The sequence below is a fragment of the Aphelocoma coerulescens genome, chromosome 6, assembly GCF_041296385.1.
Source record: "Aphelocoma coerulescens isolate FSJ_1873_10779 chromosome 6, UR_Acoe_1.0, whole genome shotgun sequence".
In the NCBI taxonomy this organism is placed as follows: domain Eukaryota; kingdom Metazoa; phylum Chordata; class Aves; order Passeriformes; family Corvidae; genus Aphelocoma; species Aphelocoma coerulescens.
Window position 1 is genome coordinate 2332219 of NC_091020.1, and position 25976 is coordinate 2358194.

The following is a 25976-nucleotide window of genomic DNA, read 5'->3' on the forward strand; positions in this document are numbered from 1 at the left end:
AATGTGTGGCCTACAGAGGAGACAGAAAAGCTCGACAGTCACATCCAGTCCTGTAGGTGATTCATGAACTCCTCCCAAGGTACTTTTATGTGCACAAGACAACACCCAGAAACCAGACACCACTTTTACCAAAGATTATTTGACATTCACAGAGTGGTGGGGCTTTGGGGTTGATGGGGTTTTGAGTTTGTGGGTTGGTTTTTTTTTTTTGGTGGTGATTTTTTGTTCATTTCCTATTTAAACATCTGCTCTAGCCAACTGTTGCCCACTTACCTGGAGGATGTCACTACTGAATGTTCTGCACTGGAATTTACTGTTAACCATTCCAAGCCTTTCCTGTATTCATACACAATTCCATTCCTGAGCAAACAACTTGAGCACGAATATTTTCAAAAGGCTGCACATATGCTCTGTTCCCATGGAGCTAAATTTGGTAGGTTTGAGCACACCTGGCTGTAACAAGCTAAAACAAAAATCACTGAGACACAGAAACTGAGTTCCAGGCATAAACCCCTGCTTTCCACCGCTTTAAATAGTCCCTGTTACACTGTGATTACACAGCAATCAATGCTTGGTTTGCTCTCTGAGCCCAGGGTTTCTCCTTCATAGCCACTGAAATTCAAGTTTAAAACAGAATTCAGCAAGCAGCTCTGTCAAGCACATTTCGTGCCAAGCTGGAGGATGAGTATATTTATATAACAAAAGGCTTCCTGGATTATTTTAAGGCTCAAGTTCTGCAAAGGGAACAATTGACGAAAGGGATGTTTTTCCTTTGTTTAATAAAATAATACTCGTACCAAGAAGGAAAAAAAGCCATTGAAGAGACAGCAGTGCCTTGATATTCCACGATGTGAGATCCCTGGATGTCAGCAGAGTCATCCATGTGCTCTGTGACCCCACAGGTACAGAATGTGTCTTGTTACAGACTGAGATAAATACAGGGAAAACCACAGAGGTCCCAGACACCAAGGCACCTGCAAGTGAATACCTGCACATAAAGGACAAGCTGTGCCACAGAACCATGGAATCACAGAATCATTGGGGTCAGAAAAGCCCTCCCAGCCCATGGAGTCCAAGCTGTGCCCAATGCCCACCTTGTCCCCAGCCCAGAGCACTGAGTGCCACCTCCAGCCCTTCCTTGGACACCTCCAGGCATGGGCACTCCAAAGCTCCCTGGGCAGCCCCTGCCAAGGCCTGAGCACCCTTTCCATGCAGAAATTCCTGCTGCTGTCCAAGCTGAGCCTCCCCTGGCCCAGCCTGAGGCCGTTTCCCCTTGTCCTGTCCCTGTTCCCTGGGAGCAGAGCCCGACCCCCCCGGCTGCCCCCTCCTGTCAGGGACTTGTGCAGAGCCACAAGGTCCCCCCTGAGCCTCCTTTGCTCCAGGCTCAGCCCCTTTCCCAGCTCCCTCAGCCACTCCTGGGGCTCCAGCCCCTTCCCAGCTCCGTTCCCTGCCCTGGACACGCTCCAGCCCCTCAATGTCCTTCCTGGATTGGGAGCCCCAGAACTGGACACAGCCCTGAGGTCCCTCAGCAGGGCCAGCACAGGGGACAGGCCCTGGCTTGGGCAAAGGGAACAACCCAACAACACAGACCCAACCAACATCTGCTTTGAATCTTTTCCCTTTAGCACAGAGCAGAGCAGCCTCTTGCACTGCACTTGTAGATGTTCAACCCCTATTAAAGCTGCATTAAACTTTAAGTAATAGATTCCTGCATTATTCATCACAGCTGTGTGTTGGATGCAGAGCAAACAGAAGCTGAATCAATACAGTGCCAGGAGCTTCAGGTGCCTGCTCAAAGTATCTCCTGCTCTCAGTATTCAGGTAGTTGAAGAAGGTTAGGCAAAGTAGGAATTTTTCCTGACTGCTGTAAGCTGGTATCACAGTTTGTCCAGAACAGCTGTGACACAGAGGCAGCTTCCAGAGAGCAACAACTGCAAAAACCTGCTCATAATTCACCTGACCTGTGACATGCAAAAAAAAAAAAAATCAGTTCCCTCAATTTCAGGAGCCTTGATGTTTAGTCACAGCACTTTTCTCATGATTTCTGGTGGTATTTCTTACAGATTCTGTGGAAAAGCCCCTGAACATCTTAATTATACAACCTCTGCGATCCAGACAGATGCAGTACTGGAACAGCCACAGGAGAAGGGCTAAACCCAAATTTTCCAAAGACAAATATGCTCAGGGCACCTGCAGGGAGAGTTCAGCTGGATTAGGAAGAATCACAACTGAAAGCTGCTTTTCTGCTCTGTCTCCCACCACAGCCTCTCAGAATCAGCCAGCTAAGGCTCACTAATATTCCAGAACATTTGGGGAGAAAAGGCAAAAGGTTTCCCAGCTAGGAATGGGAGGCACAAAGGACTTGGTTCACTCCCGGTGCTGGACACTGGGGCTGCACACAAAGTAAGTAACAGCTTTTAGAACACGCTCTTTCTCAACATCTTTACACCCAAAAGCTCCACTTTTATTTCCTGCTTCTCACTACACCTCCCTTCTAGCTCTTCAATCAGTCACGGAGCTTTCCAGCACACATCAAACCCAACAAAACCACGACAGATCTTATGAGATGCCTTTCAGCAAATCCTCACACAGCTTCAAAGCATTACTGGAAGACAAAACCACAACTACAAGCAGCAAGAAAGGCCCCTACACCGCATTTATTCTCTCTTTGCAGGTCATTTATCTATGTCAAAGCCAGAGCTGAGAACAGAACACAGGTATTCAAGCCCCCATTCTGGCAGTCTTCCCAATATATCACTCCAGTTTCCACAGCCAGAGGGGCAAAGATTTCCTTACAAGCAGGGTTTTGAGAGCATTTATCCACAATCTACATCTTCCAGCTTTGCTCTTAGTCATCCTTCCCTGGAAGCAGGCAGAAGGAACTGATCTAAGGGATCTTTCAGCTGTCTTTCCCCAAGATTTTACAATGTAATACCGGAGTTAGACAGTCTGTGAAACATCCCAAGTGTCCAAAACAAGAACTTGCCTGAATCCAGGTCACAATAAACAAGGCACTGAATGCATACACCACTCCAAAGCACACGTGCTTCAAAACACAAAGTGAGAGACGCCCTGACCTACCTGAAACTGCTTTTCTAGCCAGAGCCCTCGATGCATCAGCTCAGAAGCTCATTTGGAACAGGAGGGTCAAAGCTCAGACCTGCGGCTGGCAGCTTCTCACACAGCCATGGGAGTCACTGTTAACAAAGCACCAAACAAATAAAAGTAAGGGCATTTAAGAGGCAGAGCTAACAGCCAGCCTTCAGTGAAGCATCAGGAGTTGTTACAGTGCAAAGATGACCTCAAGGTCTAACAAGAGTGGGGATACACAGGAAAGGCCATGCTAACACGGAATCATGGAATGGTTTGGGTTGGAAGGGGTCTCAAAGCCCACCTCATTCCACCCCCTGCCATGGCAGGGACACCTTCCACTATCCCAGGCTGCTCCAAGCCCTATCCAGCCTGGCCTTGGACACTGCCAGGGATCCAGGGGCAGCTGCATCTTAAAAAGAGTATTTCCCAAAGGACTCAGGAAGACAAAATATCCTTGTGTCCAAACAGGCCTAGATTGGGACAACCACCCCCAAAACAATACGGGAAACAGAACTGCCAGAAATGGGCTGCTGACCACCCTCCCACACCCAGAGCACCTTTCCTTAACTACAAGAGCAACCCAGAAAACTCTTGGGATACACAAGACCCTGGCTCCGAACCCAGGATCACACGAGGTGTGATGAGGGGCAGCAAAGGAGGAAGGCTGGAAGCCTTTCCTGATAGTCTCCAAGATAACCAGGACCATTTAGGAGAGAGGAAGCACTTGCACAGAAGCAAACCCAAAATCCTCAGGTGGCAGCAACCCAGGGACCAGGTTTCACCCTATGCCTTCCCCACCTCTTGCACAGCCAAACAGAGCCAGCAGCAGCACGCAAACCACTCATTCCCACCAGGGAAGCAAACCCACTCTTCATCCAACCCCTCCAGCCTCCAAGGGAGACAAAACCAGGGTGGAGATTCGGAATAGAACCAGCCTCCTGTGCTCTGTAGGGCTCTTCCAATTCAGCTTTCACTCTCAGATAAAGGAAAACCAGACCTCTCCCTGCTCCATTCCCATTAGTTAGAAAACTGCAATTCATACATTTCCACTTAAATACAAGCCAGGGAGGAAGTGGGGATAAATAAATCCAATTCTGCTTGTTGAAGCAGCACCAAACCCAAGGAGCTGTCTGCCAGGAAGCAGGCAGCTGGAAGCCTGGTAATTCTGCTTTCTTGGGACTCCTTTTTAGCTGCGTTTAGGATTGCTTGAAAATTCACTTTTGGGTTTTCACACTGCCTCACCTTCAGGAGTAAGCCACCTGAGCGCTGCGGGGAAGGGGACACCAGGCACCTCCACCTCCAGGCCAGGAGATTCCTCTGTGCCACAGGCTGGAAGTCAAACAGCTTTTGTCCATCCAGAGGGAGCCATGGAAAAGCCAGGGAAAGCCTTGCCAGCCTCCTGCCCTGCCTGCTGTAGGATTATGAGAGGTGTCACCCACCCCAGGAAGGAGCCGTTTTCATGAGTAACTGGCCCTTATCTCGGAAGAGCAGCCCTCCCCAACTTACCACCCTCGCTTATCTGCAGTTTCCTGAGCCCCCAAAAGCCGCCCATGTGCCAAGAGCCTGACCCACAGGAGGAAGCCAGCCCGGGAAAGCTCCGTGCCCTGTGTGCCCCCTCCTCCAGGAAGGACAGTTCCCATGGATCCCGGAGCACAAAGCGGTGCTCAGACATTTTGATGAGCGAGTTGTGAACCTGCAGCATTTGCTGTGAGCACCACGAGAACCCCGAGAAGCTCCCTCGCACTGCAGCCTCTCCCTCTCCAGTACAGAGCCTGCAGGGACGCGTTTCCTGCCACATCCACAATTACTTCTGGGCTGCTGCAAAGACAGGAGGAGCAACTCCAGCGACAGTCTGGGTACCAGCAGCTCTGCTGACAGCAGGACTGCGTGGCAAGGTTTGGTTAGAGCTCTTTCCTGTCTGTCCTGTGGCACACACAGCACTTCTCATGTTATTTGCCAAACTCCAGCATCGGTGACACACTTTTCAGAAAACAGAAGGTCCATCTGCCCTGAACCAACGAGCCTGTGTGCCAAACTCCTCCCTGCCCTGCTCCTTCCCCTGAGGAAGGCCCTTGTGTTTGCAGAGCACTGGCTACTGCTGTGCTGGGGATGAGCTGCCAGCTCAGGGCCCTGTTTCCCTGGACTCAGCATCCCTGTGGAAACGGCTCAGCTCCTGGAGTTGCCAAGCAATGCCAAGCTGCAGCAGCACGGCACGGGACCAGCCCGCTGCTATTTTAGCACCTAACGGGAGCACGCTCAGCTGTGGCTGGGCCACCCCTTGCTCTGACAGCCACAGGGTTCCCTTCATGCAGGAGCACCAGCTGAGAAGAAACCCGGGAGGTTTTGATGCCCTGAAGATTAACGAGTGAAGTTACTGCCAGCCTTGTTCTTCGTGTCACAACACAGCTGACAACCACCAGGCAACAGGACCCCAACACCTCCAGAGCTCTGCTGGCTTGTTTCCAGAATATTCCCCATTTTCCAGCACCTGAGCTCACACTGTCCCCAGCACAGCCTGCAGCAGGCTCAGAGTGGGAGCTGCATCTCTGACTAATGCATCTGGAGATGTTCCAGCCAGTGGAGACCTGCAGGATTCCCAGACAGAGCACGGGATTCCTCTTATTAATATTCACATGTTTTCCAGGTGAATGCTGCCATCCTTACCACCCATGGGGAATTACAGCAAACCAGGATTTAGGAGAGTTAAACAGCCACATCTGAGTGCCAAGGGCCACTCTTGGAGACTTAACAGAACTCCTTGTGCTGTTCACCAGAGAAGCTTTGGAGTTGAGGGTTGTCCTCTGTCTTTTCCTTCCCACTTCACACATCCACACAAGCAGCACCGTGGCAAAAGGAGCAAGAGCAGGCTCTTGTTTTATTTTCCTATTCCCTATAACCAGCAAGGATCAGGAATGTCTGTGAAAGCTGGATTAAGCAGCTGAAGACTGCTTCTTGGAGAAGGCACCCCCATGACTAGAGCAGCATCTTCATTTCACACCCTAGCACAGGGTATTTCCACATTTCACTCCTTTGTTTTCCCCATTTCACCAGTACTGAAGTACTCCTTAAAATACTCTGGAGAAGTTCAGCCTAAACAGATCCCCCATACAAGTTCACCAATCCGGTTTGCTTGTGGATTAAAGAAATCAAGTTAATTGATTTAGAGACAACGTAAGGGATTTTGAGAGGACGTTTAGCTGATGTCTAAGATGTCATTTTAATCCTCCTCACAGTTAATTCTTCGAGCACAGGGAGCCAGTAAAATTTGTGGTGCAGTCCTTACACAGAAAAACATCTCCACAGGCGTGCTAATCACTGAACTATTTTGCAAATTGTTCCTAATCTACAGTTGCTTGTCTCTGCTCTCTTCCTGCAGAGACAATAAAATCATCCAGCTAATGGCAATGTGAAAGGGAAGGAATGAGCCTCATTTGGTTTAAGTAGACAGATCTGCACTAGGGAACCACTAAATAGTGCAGTGATGAACTCAGGGAGGCAGCCCAGAAACAACCCTTCCATATTTTGGGCATGGAAAGCTGGTAGGAGACCTGCCAGCACGCTGCAAACTCATTCCTAGTGTCCCAGAAAGTGAAAAAAATTGTTGTTGCCACGATCCACAGCAACATAATTATGTGAATTAGCAGGATTTGCTCACGGGATTCCTTCTGTTCAGTTCTTGCAGTATCATGGTGACTGAATATACCCAACCTCTGCAGCAGGAGACCCCTTCCCTGTTGCCAAAATAATCACTCCTGTTTTCAGACCTCCTCCCCACCTCGTTGTTGCTCATCCTTCCAAAGAACACCTTCCAGGGCACACTCCTCTCCACAAATGTGGCTCCAGTGTTGCTTGGAGTTTTCTCACCCCTCAGGGAGCCAAGTGCCCCAGAGACACGTGGAAACCTTGGCCCTACATGGATGCCTGGGCACTGGGAAGTGACTTGGCACACGCTGGTATTTTCAACTGTCCCCAAAGTGTCAGATGCTCAGAATTCCCCAGACCCACTCGAAAATACTTTGAAGAGAAAAAGCAAAGATTGGTTAATTCTAAGAAAGCAAGTTATGACTAGGTTAGAAAACATTAGTAACATGAAACACACTGCAACTGCTCACAGCTGGGGCCTTGTCAGGGTGTTCACAGCCAGACCCATCTAGATAAAAACCCAGGGTCTGATCCTTCAGACCTGTTGGGGATAAGGAATTCAGGGAATGACCAGAATTATGCACTGCAATGACACCAGTGAAGTTTCCTGTTGTCCATCACCAACAGGAACCGCTTCAAATTGCTTATTACACTGCTTAATTTTACCAATCAAACTGGTGTTTGGCATCTCATGAACCATCTTCCAGTGACTGGGACCTATTCTGGTTTTGCAGGAGAATGGGATGGAAGCTGAGGACTCCACGACAGGTATGGTCCACATGCTTCTGCTAAAGGGATGGAGACAGAAATGGTTCACCTTGACCTGTAGATAATGTCAGAATTCCCAGTATGTCTAAATCCATGACTTCACAGCCAAAAGCCTCCCTGTCAAGTTACCCACTGATTCAGAAACGAGCCACAGCAGTTGAAACTTAGCCCTTCCCATTTTGCAAGTGCTTGAAACAACAGGACCTCAGACATATCCCACCTTTTAACAGGTAATAGCTGAGACTCAGCCATTGCAAAGACAGAAATTGCAATAACTGCTTTGGAAAAAAGGTCTGGGTGGATCAGAGAGCTGAGAAACCGTAAGATTCCTAAGTTTTTAACATCAGAACAACTCCTACGAGGATGAGACTTCGCTAAGTGGAACATGATTGCTGCAGAGCAGTGGTGTGATGGCCTGGGAAGGAGGAGGGAGACAGGGATGGCTGCTGGTGCTTCCCTGCGGATCCCAAAGGGATCCCTGCAGATCCCAAAGGGAGGACGGGCAGAGCAGAGAGACAGAACCATTTCCAGCCTGCAGAGATTACAGAAAACGAGCAGGGCACCAGCCCAGGCCTGCTGGCTGTTCTTCCAGCCCCAGCAGGGTTAAGAGCACTAGTCCAGGCTCAGAGGGAACACGATCCTGCGCTGGTGACTGAATGTCTCTTTTGTCGGCACCCTGCGTCACGGAGCTCGCTCCAAGGACACGTGGAGCACGGCCAATTCCACAAGGATGCCCTGGCTCTCCTGGGCAGGGAATACTTCTCAGGACAGCTAAAAACAAGCTGCTCCATGAAGCACCCTGAGAGCTCCACTGAAATGAAAAAAGCCACACCTCACAATGTGCCCAAGCAGTTCTCCCCAAGTTACTGCAGCAAAGACCTTCTGAGTATAAAAAAAATGTGCTTCTGGCACTTAAATTTATAAAGGAGGCTTCTCTGAGGTCTTAATATCATTCCATCCATATGTGTGTCTCATCTGAAGTGAAGATTTGCACGGTAATTGTACTGGTATCAGACCAGCAAACTTCCAGGCACGCAGTGTGTGGGCAGCTATCCCATTTCAACCTTTGCAATTCACCTTCCTGCCCAGGGAAACTCCACCAAATAAAGGCTGAAAAATGGGAAAAAGGATCACCCCCACAGCACCTCCGGGCAGGAGTCAGCACACCCAAGACCAGGGACTACTTTTTGCAGCTTCCTTTTTGTGCTGCAAACACTCAGCAAAAAGTCGGGTGTTTGCCTCCACTATTGCAACCCTCAAAGTCAGTCACCCCAAGCTTTAGGGTTTTTATTTCCATTATAGCCTCATACAATAAAAAACCCCCAAACACGCAAAAATACAGAAAACAAGCAAAAAACCCACTGCCCAAAGCCCAGCCCTCAAAGCTGCTCAGCTGTACCAGTTAAATCAACGTTTAAGAGCAGCTAAATTGCCTTGTACCAGACAAGGCTCTGCCTGAGGTTTTGGCTACTTCCAGCTCCAGGAGCTTCCTGAGCATGGATTTAGTAACCCTTTGGGAATCTCTCATCCCACCCAGTAGCTGCTCAGCTCCCCCCCACTCCCTGCAACTTGATCCCACCAAAACTCTTTGGATGCACAACATTATCTGGCAAGGAGTCAGATGCATCCCTACAGAGAGGAGTCTATGTGCCACTGCCCACTCCTTGGGATGCCAGCTCCTGCCACATCCCACCTTCCCCAGCCAGACGGGGTGCAAAGAAATCCTTGCTGCTGGCTCCCAGGCCATGCAGGTGGACATGTGCATGTGGGAGAGACTTTAGAAATTCTTTACCATAAAGTAACAAATACCAGAAATGTGTTTCTCCTCTGGAAGCAGAGCAGGCTTTATCTCAGTAGGTTCCTCCATGATTCCTAGGAAGACATACCACAATTTTCCAGCACATTTCTAGCTGCTCCTACTTACTCACCCAGCAACATCCAGTGGAAATTTGGGGGAGAAAAACCTACTGCAGACTGTTCCATAAACCAAAAATTATCTGGTTACGGATGCCAGCAATTTCTCGTACAATAAATGGCTTGGAACGTGATATGCCAATCAAAATTAACATTTAGATACGACTTGTTGCCCCACTCCATCCCACTCCTGGCCATCAACTCTGTTAGAGGTCCTTGTTCCCACTGCACTTTTCCCAATGGCTGCATTCCACTCCGGGGGTAAAGGTTGCCTGCAAGCACTTTAAACAGTATGTGAAATGCTTTGTTTATCCACAAATATTTCAGCTCTGAGAAACATTAAAGCAAGATGTAGATTTCAGCATTTGCACAGCAAAGAGCTGCAACTCCTACAGACATTGCCAGAAAGTTTTTTCCTTAAGGCTTTCCAGCTATGAAAGACTATTTTGCTAAAGCAAAGCTACTAACCAAAAGTGTAATCTCTTAGTAATGGGCTGCAAAGGGTTCTTACAGCCAGGCTGAGGATGAAGCAAGGATGTCATTTCTGTCTTGCTTCTTTCAGAGCAGATCATCGATTAAGCAGCAGGAAAAACCTGACCATGCAGCAGGGAAACCCGAAACTTATGGGGTCTTCCCGGGCAAGCAGGCTCCAGAAAACCACTATCAAAATAAAGGGAATTTCCCTGCAGCCTGGCCCCCAATTTCCCTTGCAGGAGTGAAATCCAGCCAGCCTGCAAATCACCTGCCGTCCTCTGGTCTCAAAATAGTCAGGCCCACCTTAAAATCCAACTTTGCCCCTGTTGGTCAGGACAAGAGGAATCAATCACACCACAGACAGAAGCAGGACAGTCACACAACAATCACAGTTCAGCTCATCCCAGGGGCACAGGACTGGAAGACAGGAATATTAAGAATGTTATTGCCTAAAAGCAGCAAAGCAGCCGCTCATTGTCCAGCTCAAAGCTCTTCTCATTCAAAGGCTGCTGCAGACACGATCCCTGTTCCAGCTGAGGAAATAAAATGTGCTGGGCCCTGTTGCCAAGGCCAGGCTACTGAGCCTGGGGAATGTTCCTGGAGAGGGCAGGGGACAGTTATCTCCCACTCAACTCTTCTGAAGCATTTTCCTGTGCTGTCTCCTCATCTGTCTCTGGAGGCTTGCCATCCCAGAGCTCCAGGTCCATGTTTTTCTTGGGACATGGCTTCATTGTTTTCCCCCTGCCAGGGAATTCCCAACCACAAGCTGGTTCTGCACCAGTTCCTCACATCCATAACCTGCCCAATTAATCAATGGACTTACCTCTTTCTACTGCAAAAGCAGAACTAACCAAGTATAAACAGAAAAAAACCCCACATGGACCTTCACTTACTCCTACTGCCTTCCAAGCTGGGATTTGCCTGGTGTGATTTTAAACCAAACAGACTTTATTTCCTATTTTTTTACTTGCACCTGGGAGAAAAGTAATTACACCAGGCACACTAAGTGCCAAAATTAGCTGGTTTGCCTAAATGCAGCACACCAACCCAACTGCAGCACTTCCTGAGGTACAGACCACAAAACCAGCAGGTCACATAACATCCTCAAGGCTTAGTTTAAGAGAATTTTTTTAAAAAGAGGGGAAAGAACTGCCCTGCACCTCTGAAAGCACTGGAGGGGCAGAAAGGCAGGCCTGTTGTACACCAAAAGGCTCACACAGCACCGCCAGGTTTCACAGGGCCCCTGCAGCTTTAAAAAGGAGCTCTCCCTCCCTCTTTGTCCCAAGACAAACTTTCCAAACCTGTGCCTAGCTCTGGAACACACAGAAGTCATCCTGCAAGAGGCACCAGAGCTGGGGCCAGTTTCCAGCCTAAACAAAGATTTCAGCCCTTGCTGCCAAAGTACAAAGAGCAACAGGCAAAGCTGCCCTGTACCGATGGATTCAACATCAACACTGAAGGAGACAAAGAGGTTGGAATACAAAAGTGACCTTCAGCCTCACTGTCCACTCCATTTCTTCTCCAAACACCAGTGAAATGACACAGCTGCCCCAGTTAGCCCAATGAAGTCATCAGTCTATCCCAGGCAGAGCAAGCCCCACTGCAGTGCCCTTTGAGTGGTTTCAACTGGTGACAGAGCAGTTCACAGCCACCTCACCAGAGACCTCTCCAAGCCACTGCAGAGCACGGCAGCGCAGCAAATAAATATGTTCCCTTCCCTTTCAGAGATTTACGAGGGTTATCCTCACCTCAGAGAAACCCTAACAACCCTTTTTGCCTTCTTCAGACCCCTGGGTTATTTTAATTTGGGGTCTGGCTGAACAGCAGGCCAGAGAGCAGGGGAGCATTAGCTCAGTCCCAGCTGGGTGATGCCAGCCTGCACTGCTCAGTCCCAGCTGGAGATCCCTGGGAACCCTTTCAGCACAGGGCACACATACAGCAGTGAAACCTGAAGTCAGTGCTGCTGTCTCATTTCCCACTCCTCTGCACAACACAGTTTATTTTTAGGTCGTAACTCCTGATGCAGGACACAAAGAAAGGACGGGCACAGGCACAACAGCTGAGTGCAAACTTGGAAAGACCAACAGTGAGACATTTCCACTTAATGTTTTGTTAAAACAGCTACACCTTCACCTCACACTGAGTATTTCTGGAGTCAAGATTTGTACTGGCACATGGATGTCACCTTCTCACGTGGCTTCCCCGCGGGCACAAGCTGCTTACAGAGCCTGTCACCATCCTGAAAGCTGTGCCAGGGGAGGCTCAGGTTGGACAGCAGCAGGAATTTCCTCCTGGAAAGGGTGGGCAGGGAGGTCATTCAGTGCTCTGGGCTGGGGACAAGGTGGGCATTGGGCACAGCTTGGACTCTGTGGGCTGGGAGGGCTTTTCCAGCCTAAATGAATCTGTGATCCTTGTGAAGTCGAGCAGATGCTACTTTCTTGCCTCTTGCTTCATAGGGAAAGAACAGGATTGAACAAGCTGGGTCAGGTATGGAGGAGGAATATTGAGCAGGTGACTCCTGAGTGGTGGCTCAGCAAGGAAACCTCTGGTATGAGAACCCAGAAGTCAGTGAAACTCCTTTACACGTTATGCAAACCAAAGGCAGCAACCAAACTCAGTGCACCACAGGTGCATCACAGCAAGAGAGTTTCACAGCGAGACCTGGGCACAAAGTCCTGCACAAGGCAGGAAAGAAAAGCTAAGGAAAAATCAGCAAACTGGTCATTATCAAGCACACCTCCTGCCTGAAGCAGCTCCTCTAGCTGGAGAGCCCATTTTGCAGCTCAGACAGCAAGCAAGGACAGGATGCACACCTGGAAGTGCCTTCACCAGCCTGAAGCTCTGCTGCAGCTCCTTCCTCCCCTTTCTCACAGCGAGGCTTTTCATTCCTTAAGCGTATCGAGCACACCTCACAAATCTCTCGTAGCCACTTAAAGCCAGGGGTTAAGTGCAGCTGAAGTGAAGCAGCGTTTCTCCTATTACACTAAAATTGTCTTAGGTGTTGCTTTTTTTCCATTCTGCTGGTGCCACAGCCATCAGAGGGAAGCAGGAGGGAGCTGGAAGGCAGCACATGCAGGAATGGCACAGGAATTCAATCCATACTTGCCCTCTGGGAGCTCTCAATTCCAGGGTGGGCTGCAGAGGAGCTTGGTGACTCGGCTGGGGTCCAGCCCGCTCCCAAATTCCACACACAGAGCCTGTTCCCCGGGTGTCCAGAGGCAGAGGATCTGCTCTCCGTGTGCTGGGAGTGTTTTGTTCCCTCGTGGCTGTAAAACACAGCGGGTGAGCAGCAAAGCTCCTGCCAGGACATCGTGCTCAGGGAGGGACCACAGACCTCAAACTCCCAGTGGGGCTTTGCCCTCAGCTGCCCCACACACCAAATTCAGCAGGGACATTCCTCTCCTGACACGGACTCCTGGGAAAAGAGATTCTTCTGGCCACTGCAAGGAAAGAATAAACGAGCCACCTGCACACAAAGGCACTGAGGGCAAGGAGCTCAAGCTGGGCTTGCATTTGACTCATTTGTTGCATGTAAAGTTACAGGATGACACCCATGACAATCAGGTGCATGTTTAAATAGTCTAGAAACCAGCTACAAGAGTGGCAATTGCTCTGAGTTAACCTCCCCTTACACTCCCAGTCTGATGCAGACAACCTCTTAAATCTCACTAAAAGATTTTAAACAGGCTTAGCACCAACATTAACAAGTGGCAGATGACTTGCTGCTGTTGAGGGCTCATCCCTGTGGGAGAACAGCACAATGTGTCCACAAATAAACTAACTCAACAAAACAAGTATAGCCGAGCCCTAAGGAAGCAAAATAAATTAAATAAAGTGAAACTTCCAGCTACAAAAGTTATTTCAACTTTCAGAGATTCCCAGAGTTTGCAGCAGAAATTTGTTTCATGTGCTGGAAGTTTTCTATCCTCTGTCTTGGCCTAAAAGCCATCAGCTTGAAAAAGGAATTTAACTTGGAAAAGGTTTCTGGACAACACACCCCTGCCAGGCTACAGTAATTGCATTTTAATCTTTCTTCTTCCAGGCATTGCTGCAACAACCTTCCTGTGCAGGTAAACAAAAGGTAAGGGATGGTAATTTCCCAGGCTTTGATGGGTATAGGGGTAAAAATTCCATATAAAACAAGATACCCTTTCAGAGTCGGCTCTGCAGAGCACTCTACTAGCCAAGTCTCTGCCTTCTTCACGGAAAAAGCCCTTTGGGACAGGCAAACCCGGCCTGATACAGTCTCAGCCTGAGATCCGGCACCTGGCACAGTTCTGCTGGCTGCGCTGCAGAGGGCACTTGCCCGAACTCCACAGCTTTCCCGGAATTCCACAGCTTTCCCGGAATTCCACAGCCTTCCCCCGCCTCCCCCGGGAGCAACAGGTCAGTCCTGAGAACTGCAACCAGGGAACACACAGAGCTTGGCTTCGAACAGAACCGGACTGTGATCCCACCCTGACCCCCGCAGCCCCGCCCCACCTCAACGCTCTCACAACTCTGCTTTTGCAGGGCCTTTGGTATTCCAGCAGGAGCTGCCTTCCCCTTTCCCTCCCGACAGTTTCTGCGGCGAACTTTGCCAGCCAGCTACCAAACTGTGGTTTTTGAAAGACACACGAGTTCCCTGAAGAAACCAAAATACTGGATTGGAGCGGGGTGGGGGGCGGATTCACCGCTGTGGTCTGCTCCTGTTAAAAATACTGAGCTGGGAGTCTGCAGGCTGCACCTGGGCAGATGTGGGGGATTCATAATCTCTTCCTAAGCAGCCTGTGAACAAGGAAAACATCCCTGGCTTCTGCACTACTTCCCTTTTTGAGAGGCCATTTCCTGTACAGCATCCCTTACTCAAGGTTTCCATTAGCTTTGAAAATGCCAAACAGCCTCTTCCAGCTTCAACAGTTCATCAAACGATCCATGAAAGGTGCAAAAGCACTAAATTGGCAGGAAAGAGAAAAACTGAGCTCCACCGATGTATTTGCAAATTTGACCTGAACAAAGCAACATATTTTCTCTAAAAATTAACAGATAATAAGGTGGAAAATTGAGCTAAATCTTCCATAAAATGGAAAAGTGCTGCTGGGGCTTCAGAGGAATCCTGTGCTCAGAAGCAAGGAGCCACTATCAGTGGAAAAGACCTTCCCTGGAATGCACAGACGCCCTGTTCAAAAGGGATAACGGGAACATAACACCAAGAGGAGCACTGCATAAAAACAGCAAAGTCATGACAATAAACAAACCCATCTGAAAATGGTTGGTTGGGCCCATTTCTGTGGAACAGCCCAGAACAGGGATTGTCTGCTTCCAGTTCCCAATCTAAGCAAGAAATTTAAGCTCCCTCGTCCTTAGGAATATCAGCAGTACAAGATATTTCACTTCTCAGCAAAAGAAACTTTTCCATGGCAGATTCGACAAGCCAGTTGGCCTCGGATCTGCCAAAAATGTGCTTTCTGGAGCCACCTCCCCCCAGCCACAGGCCCCAAAACTGGACACACCTCAGGGTCAGGAATCTGTTCCATCCCTCTAAGAGCCATCTGCAACGTCTTGGGGCTCTGGCCAAGCAATTAATTCCTCCTAATTGCTGGAATGGGACCACCCCCAGCTGGAATTGCAGCCAGCTCTCCCTCCCTGCCCTGCCCTGCCCGTGGGGGATGCTGATTCCTGACTCCAGCCTCACATTCCTGCTGGGAAAAGCAGACCTTGGAACTGGGATCCCAGCGGCACTTGTGGATGTAAAGACGCAGGGGGATGTCCTGCAGGGCAGGCAGGTCACACTGACCCGACACAGTGACACCTGTGACTGGGGCGGGAGCAGCACCGGGATGCCTCCAGTTTGGTCCTGCCTCCTCACAGCCAGCCTGGGGAGAAGCCAGACACATCCCCCAGCAACCAGCAGGATGGGGATCCTCCCTCCTCGCCCGTGCAGCTCTGCTCGGTGTTTTGGGTCTTAAAGGAAGGGGAAGGAAGTGTGGGAAGACATCCTCACAATCCCCACAACCCACACTTGAAGGGGTGTCCCAATCCTCATAACCCACACTTGGAGGGGTGTCCCAATCCCCATAACCCACACTTGGAGGGGCGTCCCAGTCCCCAGAACTTCAGTTGGAGGGGTGTCCCAATCCCCACAATCCCACACTTGGAGGGTTATCCCAATCCTCATAACCCGCACTTGGAGGGGTGTCCCAGTCCCCAGAACCCCGCACTTGGAAGTTTGCTCAAAAGCCTGACTGGGGAAAGGATGAAAAACAACCTGGATGGCACAACCCAGCTGCAAAAATGGGATCTGAAGTCCCAAAAGCAGGAGAAAGTTCTGCCCTCATCAGATGCAGCCACGGGTCTTCCCACATAGGATTTAAGATGGACTGACACACGTTGCAAAAGCAGCTTAATTAAGGGAAAAGTAAAATATTCTCCATAAACTCTAATACAAAAGAAAAACCAACACAGCCTCTAAATTTCTGATGCTGACCTTACCAAGCCAGGCTTTGTTTCCTTCTTCAGCACATTAAAAATTCAGTTTATGCTTCAACGACTGAATCACCAGTTGTTAAAACCTATCCCCATAGCTTTCATCTGCTCCCCGAAGTTTCTAGGAAATTCACTGCATCTGCACATGACAGGAGAATCCAAGTTTGACAGCCTTGTCAGAACAACATTCCTGGATTTTGAGCACAGAAACAGCACACACAAACAGGGTGGCGGACCTGGCAAAGGCAGCTGGAGCTGAAATGGCAAATTCCCCTCCCCTCTCGCCGTACCAAAAACCCCAAATGCAGCGCACGGTTCCCAAAGCCGGGCAGGACTTGGGGGCTCACGGGATGGGACAGGGCCCTGAGAAGCTGGGAGTGGACAGGAGGAGGCAGGAGTGGACATGAGAAGCTGGGAGTGGACATGAGGAGCTGGGAACACACACGAGGAGGTGGGATAGGACACGAGGAGCTGGGAGTGGACATGAGGTGGGAATGGACACGCGGAGCTGGGAGTGGACACGAGGAGCTGGGAGTGGACACGAGGAGCTGGGAGTGGGCACGAGGAGGTGGGAGTGGGCACGAGGAGCTGTGAGTGGACACGAGGAGGCGGGAGTGGACATGAGGAGCTGGGAGTGGACACGAGGAGGCGGGAGTGGACATGAGGAGCTGGGAGTGGACACGAGGAGCTGGGAGTGGACATGAGGAGCTGGGAGTGGACACGAGGAGGTGGGAGTGGGCACGAGGAGCTGTGAGTGGACACGAGGAGGCGGGAGTGGACATGAGGAGCTGGGAGTGGACACGAGGAGCTGGGAGTGGGCACGAGGAGGCGGGAGTGGACACGAGGAGCTGGGAGTGGACACGAGGAGGTGGGAGTGGGCACGAGGAGCTGTGAGTGGACACGAGGAGGCGGGAGTGGACATGAGGAGCTGGGAGTGGACACGAGGAGGCGGGAGTGGACACGAGGAGGTGGGAGTGGACACGAGGAGGTGGGAGTGGGCACGAGGAGCTGGGAGTGGACACGAGGAGGTGGGAGTGGGCACGAGGAGCTGGGAGTGGACACGAGGAGGCGGGAGTGGACATGAGGAGCTGGGAGTGGACACGAGGAGGCGGGAGTGGACATGAGGAGCTGGGAGTGGACACGAGGAGGCGGGAGTGGACATAAGGAGCTGGGAGTGGACATGAGGAGCTGGGAGTGGACACGAGGAGGCGGGAGTGGGCACGAGGAGCTGTGAGTGGACACGAGGAGGCGGGAGTGGACATGAGGAGGCGGGAGTGGACACGAGGAGGCGGGAGTGGACATGACGAGCTGGGAGTGGACACGAGGAGCTGGGAGTGGGCACGAGGAGGCGGGAGTGGACACGAGGAGCTGGGAGTGGACACGAGGAGGTGGGAGTGGGCACGAGGAGCTGTGAGTGGACACGAGGAGGCGGGAGTGGACATGAGGAGCTGGGAGTGGACACGAGGAGGCGGGAGTGGACACGAGGAGGTGGGAGTGGGCACGAGGAGCTGGGAGTGGACACGAGGAGCTGGGAGTGGACACGAGGAGCTGGGAGTGGACACGAGGAGGCGGGAGTGGACATGAGGAGCTGGGAGTGGACACGAGGAGGCGGGAGTGGACATAAGGAGCTGGGAGTGGACATGAGGAGCTGGGAGTGGACACGAGGAGGCGGGAGTGGACATAAGGAGCTGGGAGTGGACATGAGGAGCTGGGAGTGGACACGAGGAGGCGGGAGTGGACACAGAGGAACAGCGAGCAGACCAGTCCAGAAGGCTACAAGGAGGCGCTGACAGGTGATTTCAAAGTGTCTGATTTTCGCTGCATTTCTGAGCCTTGCACAATCCTCCCTCACTCCAATGACAAGAGGCAGCACCAGAGGCAGCAAGCTGAACTAGGGAATATTTGCAAAGTCACGCTGAGAATACTTCTAGTAAATGTTGTGCTTAAAACCGTGTCGCCTTGCTGCACATCAACACTTACATGGAGGAATTATTTAAGTACACAGCTCTGTAGGCACCTAAGGAAGTGTCCAGATACGGAACAGCTCTGCTCCTTCTCCTTCTCTTCCCACTTGTCTGAGGCGCTGGAGGAACGGTGCTGCCCTCACCCTGCCACTGTAAATCATAGCAATAAAAACCCCAATTAAAACCAAAAAGGTACTTTGCTCCAGACAATCGTGCAGGACAATCTGTCTTCTAAGGGCCTGACTTAAGCACTTCATTTTTAAGAAGTACAGCCCAAATAAAAGAAGTCGGTTATTAAGCACCCAGCAGTCCCTTCACGTAAATGTCCATGGGGTAATTCACTGCTTTTATGAAAAAGGAAAAGTTTTTAAAGCAGACCAGGAAAGGAAACAAATCCTCAGAACCAGAAGAAGGTAATACTGCCTCCAGAGAAGCCACTACAGAAACCACTCCTCGTTTTATTTATGTTAATTCTTCACCTGTTTTTAAGGCTATAAAGACAGCAGCATCAGCATGTTCAGCTCTCCAAATTCTCCACGTTTCACTCTGCAGTGACTGTGGAAACAAATGGACTTTCCCTCCCTCCCAGCTGAAGTTTGTGGGGCCTCTTTCATGACCATCTGCAACATGAAGACAAAAGGATGCAAGAACTCTACACCACCATTCTGCACTCAAGCATTGCTCCAGCACCCCCAAATCCAGCAATCCCAGGCAGAGACTCCACAGTGCCTGAGTACTTCTGTCCAACAGCGAGCAGCACCGACTGATCAGGGAGCAGTCTGGTGTGCAAGTGTTACACTGGAATACACCCCACAGGCTGCACTGGGCTCTGTCCCAGCTATCCTAATTCAGGACAGTACTGGAAGCAAGCAAGCGTGAGCACTCCCAGCTGTCTGCACACATCCTGTCCCTGCACTGGCTGTTCACCAGCAGCAAGTCTCCTCCAGTTATTTCCAAGAGCAACACCCACCTCAGCTCAGTCTCCTGCAGACCCTCAGCTGCCTCTCATCTTTAAATAAAAATGAAGTCACCGACACATCAGTCCCAAACACAGAGTTTGTTGTCACAGCTGACAGAGTTGCTGCAGAAGTTAGTCCACTTCAGGGGTGCAGAAAATGTCATTCATGCTTTGCATGACACAGACCTGGAGGAAGCTCCCTGTGCTGCCGTTTCCCTCTGTGTTATTATTTCCCTCTTGATAAGGCCCTGCCCTGCCAGGCAAACCACTGAGCATGTCTCCAAAACCTCATGGAGCAGCCTTTAACGCTGGAAACTGGGAATACGAGGAGAAGATGAGGGAAGAAAAGACAGCTCTTTGACAGTCATGAATGAAATCAGCCCAGAAAGCTCAACAAATGTACCCCAGCCTTGGCTTTCTCTGGGAATGAAATGTGAACCTGAAAGCGGGCATTCAGTGATAGGGATCAGAGGTTACAGCTCTGAGGTGTTCACTCCTCCCCTGGGTGCCAGGGTGGGAAGCCTCTGCCTGCCACAAGCCACCCTGCCACCACAACCTCGCTCGGAGAGGAACACACCAGTGACAACCAGGCTGGAAAACCCACCAAGCTCTTCTCCAGTGAACACAGAATCATGGAATGGTTCCCTCCTGGGTTGGAAGGGACCTTAAAGCTCGTCTCTGGTGAGTTCTGCACATGCAGTGAGCCCAGCGTTTGGAACCTGCACCTCGCAGAGGTCAGGAGCTCGGTGCCCCCACAGCTCCTGTGTTAGGAACACACGTCCAAGCCCCCTCCCCAGGTGTCAGGGTGTCTCTGTGTGAGTACAAAGCTCCCACCCCATAACACTCCTGCTGAAAAGCGCAGTGAGACAGAGGCAGGCAAAGCTTTATCCACGTCACAATTTCTGGGAAGCTCAGAGCAGAAGGGCCAAGTGCTCCCTGGGTTATTATCCCATGCCTGGGTTATTATCCAATCTTCAAATAAACACAAGTCATTAATTTATTAGCATGACATCACATCCTGCAGGCTGAATTTCAACACACAGCCATAACAGTGGAACCACGTGGACAAATACAGCATTCATTCCCCAGGATTTCCAGTCTGCTTTCCAACCTTTTACCTTGGAAGGACCTAAATGGATGTCCTGGACATGGAAACGAGATCCCCACGGAGTTAACAAACAAAAGACAAAACAATCTGTGAAGTCAACCAACATTTTGTAGAGTGGACAATTATTTAAAATATTTGCTCATATCCAACTACAAATGGGCAGCATTAAAGCACAATTACAGTGTGAGGGGGGATTACAAAGTTAAGAGGTTAAAGGAAATTGTTTGCATTAAGCACAATATTGGCAAAGGAGAAATCTAACAGGAAGAATCATAAAAGGATTTTAGACTGGCAGCCACTCAATAAAGTGGCCAAGGAAAGTTCCCTATAGACAGTTAAAAACGACGCTGCTCAATTCACTCGTGCCCTGATGGACCACGAGTTAAGGAGCAGCAGTCAGAAGTTAAGATATTTAAGGAGCAGTTCATTAAGGACATCAACTCAGCCGGCCAGGCACAGAGAAGAAAGCAGCTAATGGCCTTTATTGCATCAATCTGGTGCACCTGTATCCAGTATCAGCTGGGGCTCAGGCTCCTCCCTCTCAGCCCTTGGCACTGAATCAAGCTTGCAGCATCTCTCTCCACATGAGCTGGGAACCCCTCTCCTTCCTTGGATGTCTCCAAACCCCAACAGGACCCTGAGACACCTGACATTTCTTTGGGGTTAGTCTTGCTCAGAGGAGGAGGAGGTAACAAAGTTTTGCCCGTGATTGTCATCTCTGCAAGTATTCTCCCAGCCACTTACCCTTCCTGAACCCATGGCTGAACTCTGGCACTCTCTCTCAAAAACATTACAATTACTGGATACAAGAGACACGTGGCTGGATGGGTCTGTGTCTTCTCAGCACAGACACTCGTTTTCTTGCAAGCAAAGAAATTCTGAACAAACCGTCAGAACTCAAATAATCCCCTTCTGATAAATGTGCTTAGGGCCCTGTTTTTGTTTTTAATACATCCTTTGATAACACATCTATTCATGTTTTGAAAGGGAGAAAAACTGAATTAGGAAATTGGACAGGCACAAAAACAAAGGCAATTATCTGACAAGGGGTTTTGTTAATTTGTGGGTAATTGCTCATTACTGCAAAATAAGGTTTTTGCAGTGTTTCACAGAGAGTAGACAAGAGCCCCCAGCCCATTACTGAGTATTGCTTTTGGCAAAGATGAGCTTCTTCCAGGGTGGAGAGCCTCCATAAAACCATGATTCCATTAAATTCGGATCCCAAAGGTACCGGTGGGAAGGGAACAATGTGTTCTGTCGAGTCATTCAGCAGGGATCCTCACACGCTTGCACTCCCCCTCATCTGTCCACTCCTGCCTTGTTCACAGCTCTGCTTTGGACATCACCTCCCCCCCCACCTCTGCTGAGCACCCCCAAACTTCAGCACTTTGGAACATTTGTGTTCCTCTCCCTTCCTCTGAGTCCGGGTCACTTAATTACTCCATTAAAAACGTGTTCCCCAGAAACTCACCATCCACAGGCCACTGGCACCCCCTGTAAGGGGCAATGCTCACCCTGAGCTCCCCAGTCACCCACTAGTGCTGGATTTTCCCTCCCAGTTAAAGCAAGTGGGTTTTGAGCTCTGATGCATCACAGAATCCCAGGATGGTCTGGATTGGAAAGGACCTTAAAGCCCATCCAGCCCCACCCCTGCCATGGCAGGGACACCTCCCACTGTCCCAGGCTGCTCCAAGCCCCAATGTCCAGCCTGGCCTTGGGCACTGCCAGGGATGGAGCAGCCACAGTTTTTGTGGCTGCCAGCACTGAAGGAGGACACCCCGGAGTGCCCCCTCGGAGAAGGGCTCTGGGAGCAGCTCACCTGCTGGTATTTCCAGGTATTCCAGCAGCAATCGCTCTCAAGGCGCTTTCAAGGTCTTTTGCATCATCCTAACAGCAGAGCCATTTTTAAGCCTTTCAAAATAGCTTTAAATTAACTTCCCTGATAAAAGTTTTCCAGAGCAATATAACCTGACTAGGTAGAACTCCGGGCAGGGACACACTGAAGACAAAGTGCAGACCTGAGAGAGGAGGAGACGCTCGGTGTAGATGGAGTTCTTTCATTACTATGTAGATTCAAAGCCATTCCTGCAGTTACTGAAGCACTACCCCAGCCCTCCTAGCAAGCAAAAATCCATTTTGTGTACAAATAGGGCTTTTACAGCTTTGGCACGGTGCTTGACTGCAGAGTCAAACTTTTCAAAGCCTGATAAGATTTTACTTGAAAGTGGCAGGAGAGCTCATGCCAGGAGCCTGTATGGAATGCCAGCTCTGTGGCAGAAGGTCAAAGCCTGGTATCAGGAGATTTAATGGAAGCCTTTCAAGACAAACTTCTTAAAAGCACTGTGCTATCTAGGGAGGCACAGATTTACACCGCTTGGAAAGCCAAGGACCAACCTCTACGACTCTTTTCCCATCAAGGGTAATTTCTTGCACACTTTACCTCACGAAAAGCACAGCAGTAGGGTCTCCTTTTCTGTGTCTATCCAATCCTTGCATATTTGGCTGAAGTTAAGAATAAAGAAGTGTTTCATGCCAGAGGTTTTGTACAGACTGTCCTCTCCAAAAAAAAAAAAAACCTAACTAAAAAAAAACAACAAAAAAAACCCCCACAGAAAACATCAACTGAACAAAAAACACCCTGAACAACCACATCCCCCAACCCCTCCTGAAACAACAAACCCTCAGGTGCAAAAGTTGCTAATGTCCCGAATAAAAACCCCAGCAGACAGACACAGACAGCTGAGTTTAAAGACCAACAGCCCAAACAATTAACCTTTCCCCAGCAGTGCCTAAAACTATGGCTGGAGAAGCAGAAATTTCAATTGAACTGAAAGGCTCTATTGTCTTCACCATTTTTACAGAAGTATTTAAGGTTAAGTTGGTGTCAGCAATGACCCTGAGCAGATGTCAAGCATTAAGACTTTCAACACAGTGGATTTTGCCAGCTGTCACCACGTGGTAATGTAAAAAGGGACAGCAAAACCCCATCAAACCCGGATCTGTCTGCTCAGGGTCTCCCCTTCCATCTACACAAACGCAGATCTGCCAAGTGCTCCTCCACTCTCCCATTAAAGCATTTCGATTGTCTGACTCTGCCATTTTAACAAATTCAAGTATAAGACTTCAAATTCAATTAGCACAAATGTCCCTGCTCCCAACATTGAATTTGCAAGTGACATTTAGTGGCATTCAACACACACGGAGCTAAGCTAATACACTAATGGACCAGCAAGGGAAATTGTAAAACACTCCCAATTGCAATGCTCTTTTTTAGTCCAGGAAATTAAAGGAGTAGGCTGCAGTGGACAGGAGGAGATGACAGCTATTAAAAATCCTTCTTAAGCCAAAGCTGCAAAAGCTCTCCTCTCCAGATCCACCTCTTCAGAAAGGGGCAATTTCAAGGCTGTTTCAGTCCTTAAGACAGGATTTACAGCCTTTTCTGCTGGGTTTGCTTCTGTTTCTTCCTACTTCTTTTTCTGATGAAGGCTTATACAAAGCAGCCCCACGGTGTGTTGTTCCCCAGACACGGAGAGCAGGGATGAAATTCCCAAGCCTTGCCCCAGCTAATAAGGATGTGACAGTGCCCACAGCACCCCAAAAAGCCAGTCCAGCAAACCCACCTGAGGAATTCTGCTACCACACCTGTTGGTAAGGAAGCTGCCAGTTTTTCTGCACTAGAAAAACCCAAAGCCACTGGACTTCAGAGGTTCCTTGAAGTCCACTTCTTTTTTTTCCAAGTGGCAATATGCTTTGCCTTAATTCCATTTAAAGAGAAAAAGCTACCTCCAAGCAGCTTCAAAATCAGGGAGACAGAAGGCAGACCAGGCTGGGAAGTCAGGGAGAAAAAAAGCTTTTAGAGTCATGGCTAAGCAGAGGAAGATTTATTTTGCTGTGCATTTAAATCTAAGCAAATTAGCAGAGGCAAAACCTACGGAAGATGCCTTCCCAATAAAGACTTATTAGTGGTTTTCTTTGATTACGGATGTGTAATTGGACAGCAGAGCAGGACTGCAGCAGCACACAAAGGAAACATCAGCAGGACATCTTCTGTCCCACTCTGGATTTGCTCCCCTGAGTGGGATGACTGAACTGTGAAGCCCAGCAACAGCAGTAACTGCATTTCTTTAGGAAACATGTTATAGTCTCCAAAATTAAACTTTCTTTTCTCTTTCCAGCTCTCAATCAAGGACTATCAGAACAAAGCTTGTGTGGTACTTTCAAGAATTCAGGGGAGGTTGTTTCTCCCATCAGCTTTACCATGTTTGATAAGACCAGAAACAATACAGATAAATATTTTAGAGATGTTTAAGTCACAGAATCCCAGAACTTCCTTTGAGGAAGGCACCTCAAAGACCATCTCTTTCCACCCCACTGCCATGGGCAGGGACACCTCCCACCAAGCCCCACTGCACAGTTACACCTGGCAGCTTATTAGGATGGGTGTTCTTCTGACCCCTGAAAAGCCCAAGTAACCTGCGCCAAACACTGCCTCTGCCGAGCAGATTCTCAAAATAAATTTCGGCTGGGATGAAACCATCCCAAAAAGATGGTAGGTTTCACACATTCCTCAGTCTTCTGCATTTCCCCCAGCATTTTGGGGAAGGAGGGGGACAGGACTTTAATTATTAACTGAATGATGTCACACCACACGCTTTGGGAATTCAAGCTGTATTACAAGCTGGAGTTTCCATGCAGAACACCAGCCCCCCAAAGGGCTCCTGCCCCTCTCTGTGCCTTGGTGCCCTGGGCCCAAAAAGCCTTCAATGACACCAAAATCCTTTGGAAAGCACTGACAGTACCTGGAAGCTCAGTTCATGACCATGAGATCCAAGAAACCTCTAAAAAAATCAGGTTCTCAAGCTCAGTTTAAGCTCACCTCGACTTCAGAGCGCTTTCTCCCCGTACAGTTGGGTTTGATGTGCTGCACTTGAATCACAACTGAAATAGCATTGGGGTGCTCTGCTCCACTTCAGCAAAGAACAGCCTGGCCCTACCTGGCTGGGCAGCCTCAGAAATCCTGCCTGTCCTGCACATGCCCCTGCCAGCTGCCCCAGGAAACAGGGACCTCGTGCCACGGCCCACAAAAACAGCCTTCAGGCCCGTGTGCAACGCTCCTTTGCTTTCTGATGGTGCTCTGTGGGTTTATTCTGCTCCTCAAACAGGCCCTTTCCCGAACCAGGGTCTGGATTATTTCTGAGCAATTTATTATTATTTTTTTTTTCCACGGGATGTCCTGCTGCCCCAATTAAAAAGCCTTTAATTCCGCAACCATTCCTTGCGGCCAGGCTGAAATTGCTTTTAAATCTGAGTAAGTCCCAGGCCACCCATATTTAGTGCACCAATTAACCAATGCTGAGCGATGCAGAGAGGCAGCAGCCAGAAGAAGGAAGAATTTTTAAGTCCCCATCACCCACTGTGCATGGGTTCTCCCTCCACATGTTCAGTTCAAGAGAACTCAAGAATTATCCAATTAAAAGCAGCACCTATTCAAGCTTGATGAGTGTTGAGAGAAGCAACGAAAAACAATACATCACTGCCTTCTAACCATTAATTCTGAGCAGTCAAATAATATCCATAATACATCCAAGTC

General features: G+C 49.5%; 1 protein-coding gene across 4 annotated transcripts in view; it reads right to left on the bottom strand.

Annotated features, from left to right (window-relative positions):
- Positions 1-25976, bottom strand: part of SGMS1 (sphingomyelin synthase 1) — a 90228-nt gene that overhangs the window by 61678 nt on the left and 2574 nt on the right. Inside the window, exons 1-2 of one of the 4 annotated variants that reach the window (XM_069018849.1) lie at positions 4336-4527; positions 3082-3197 (exon numbers count right to left, since the gene is read on the bottom strand). The exons of 1 other annotated variant lie outside the window; for it this stretch is intronic. The gene's annotated coding sequence lies outside the window, so the exon portion shown is untranslated. Of the gene's footprint in view, positions 1-3081; positions 3198-4335; positions 4528-25976 lie in introns of those variants that run through there. 2 more of the 4 variants (XM_069018850.1, XM_069018852.1) reach the window with 2 other exon arrangements.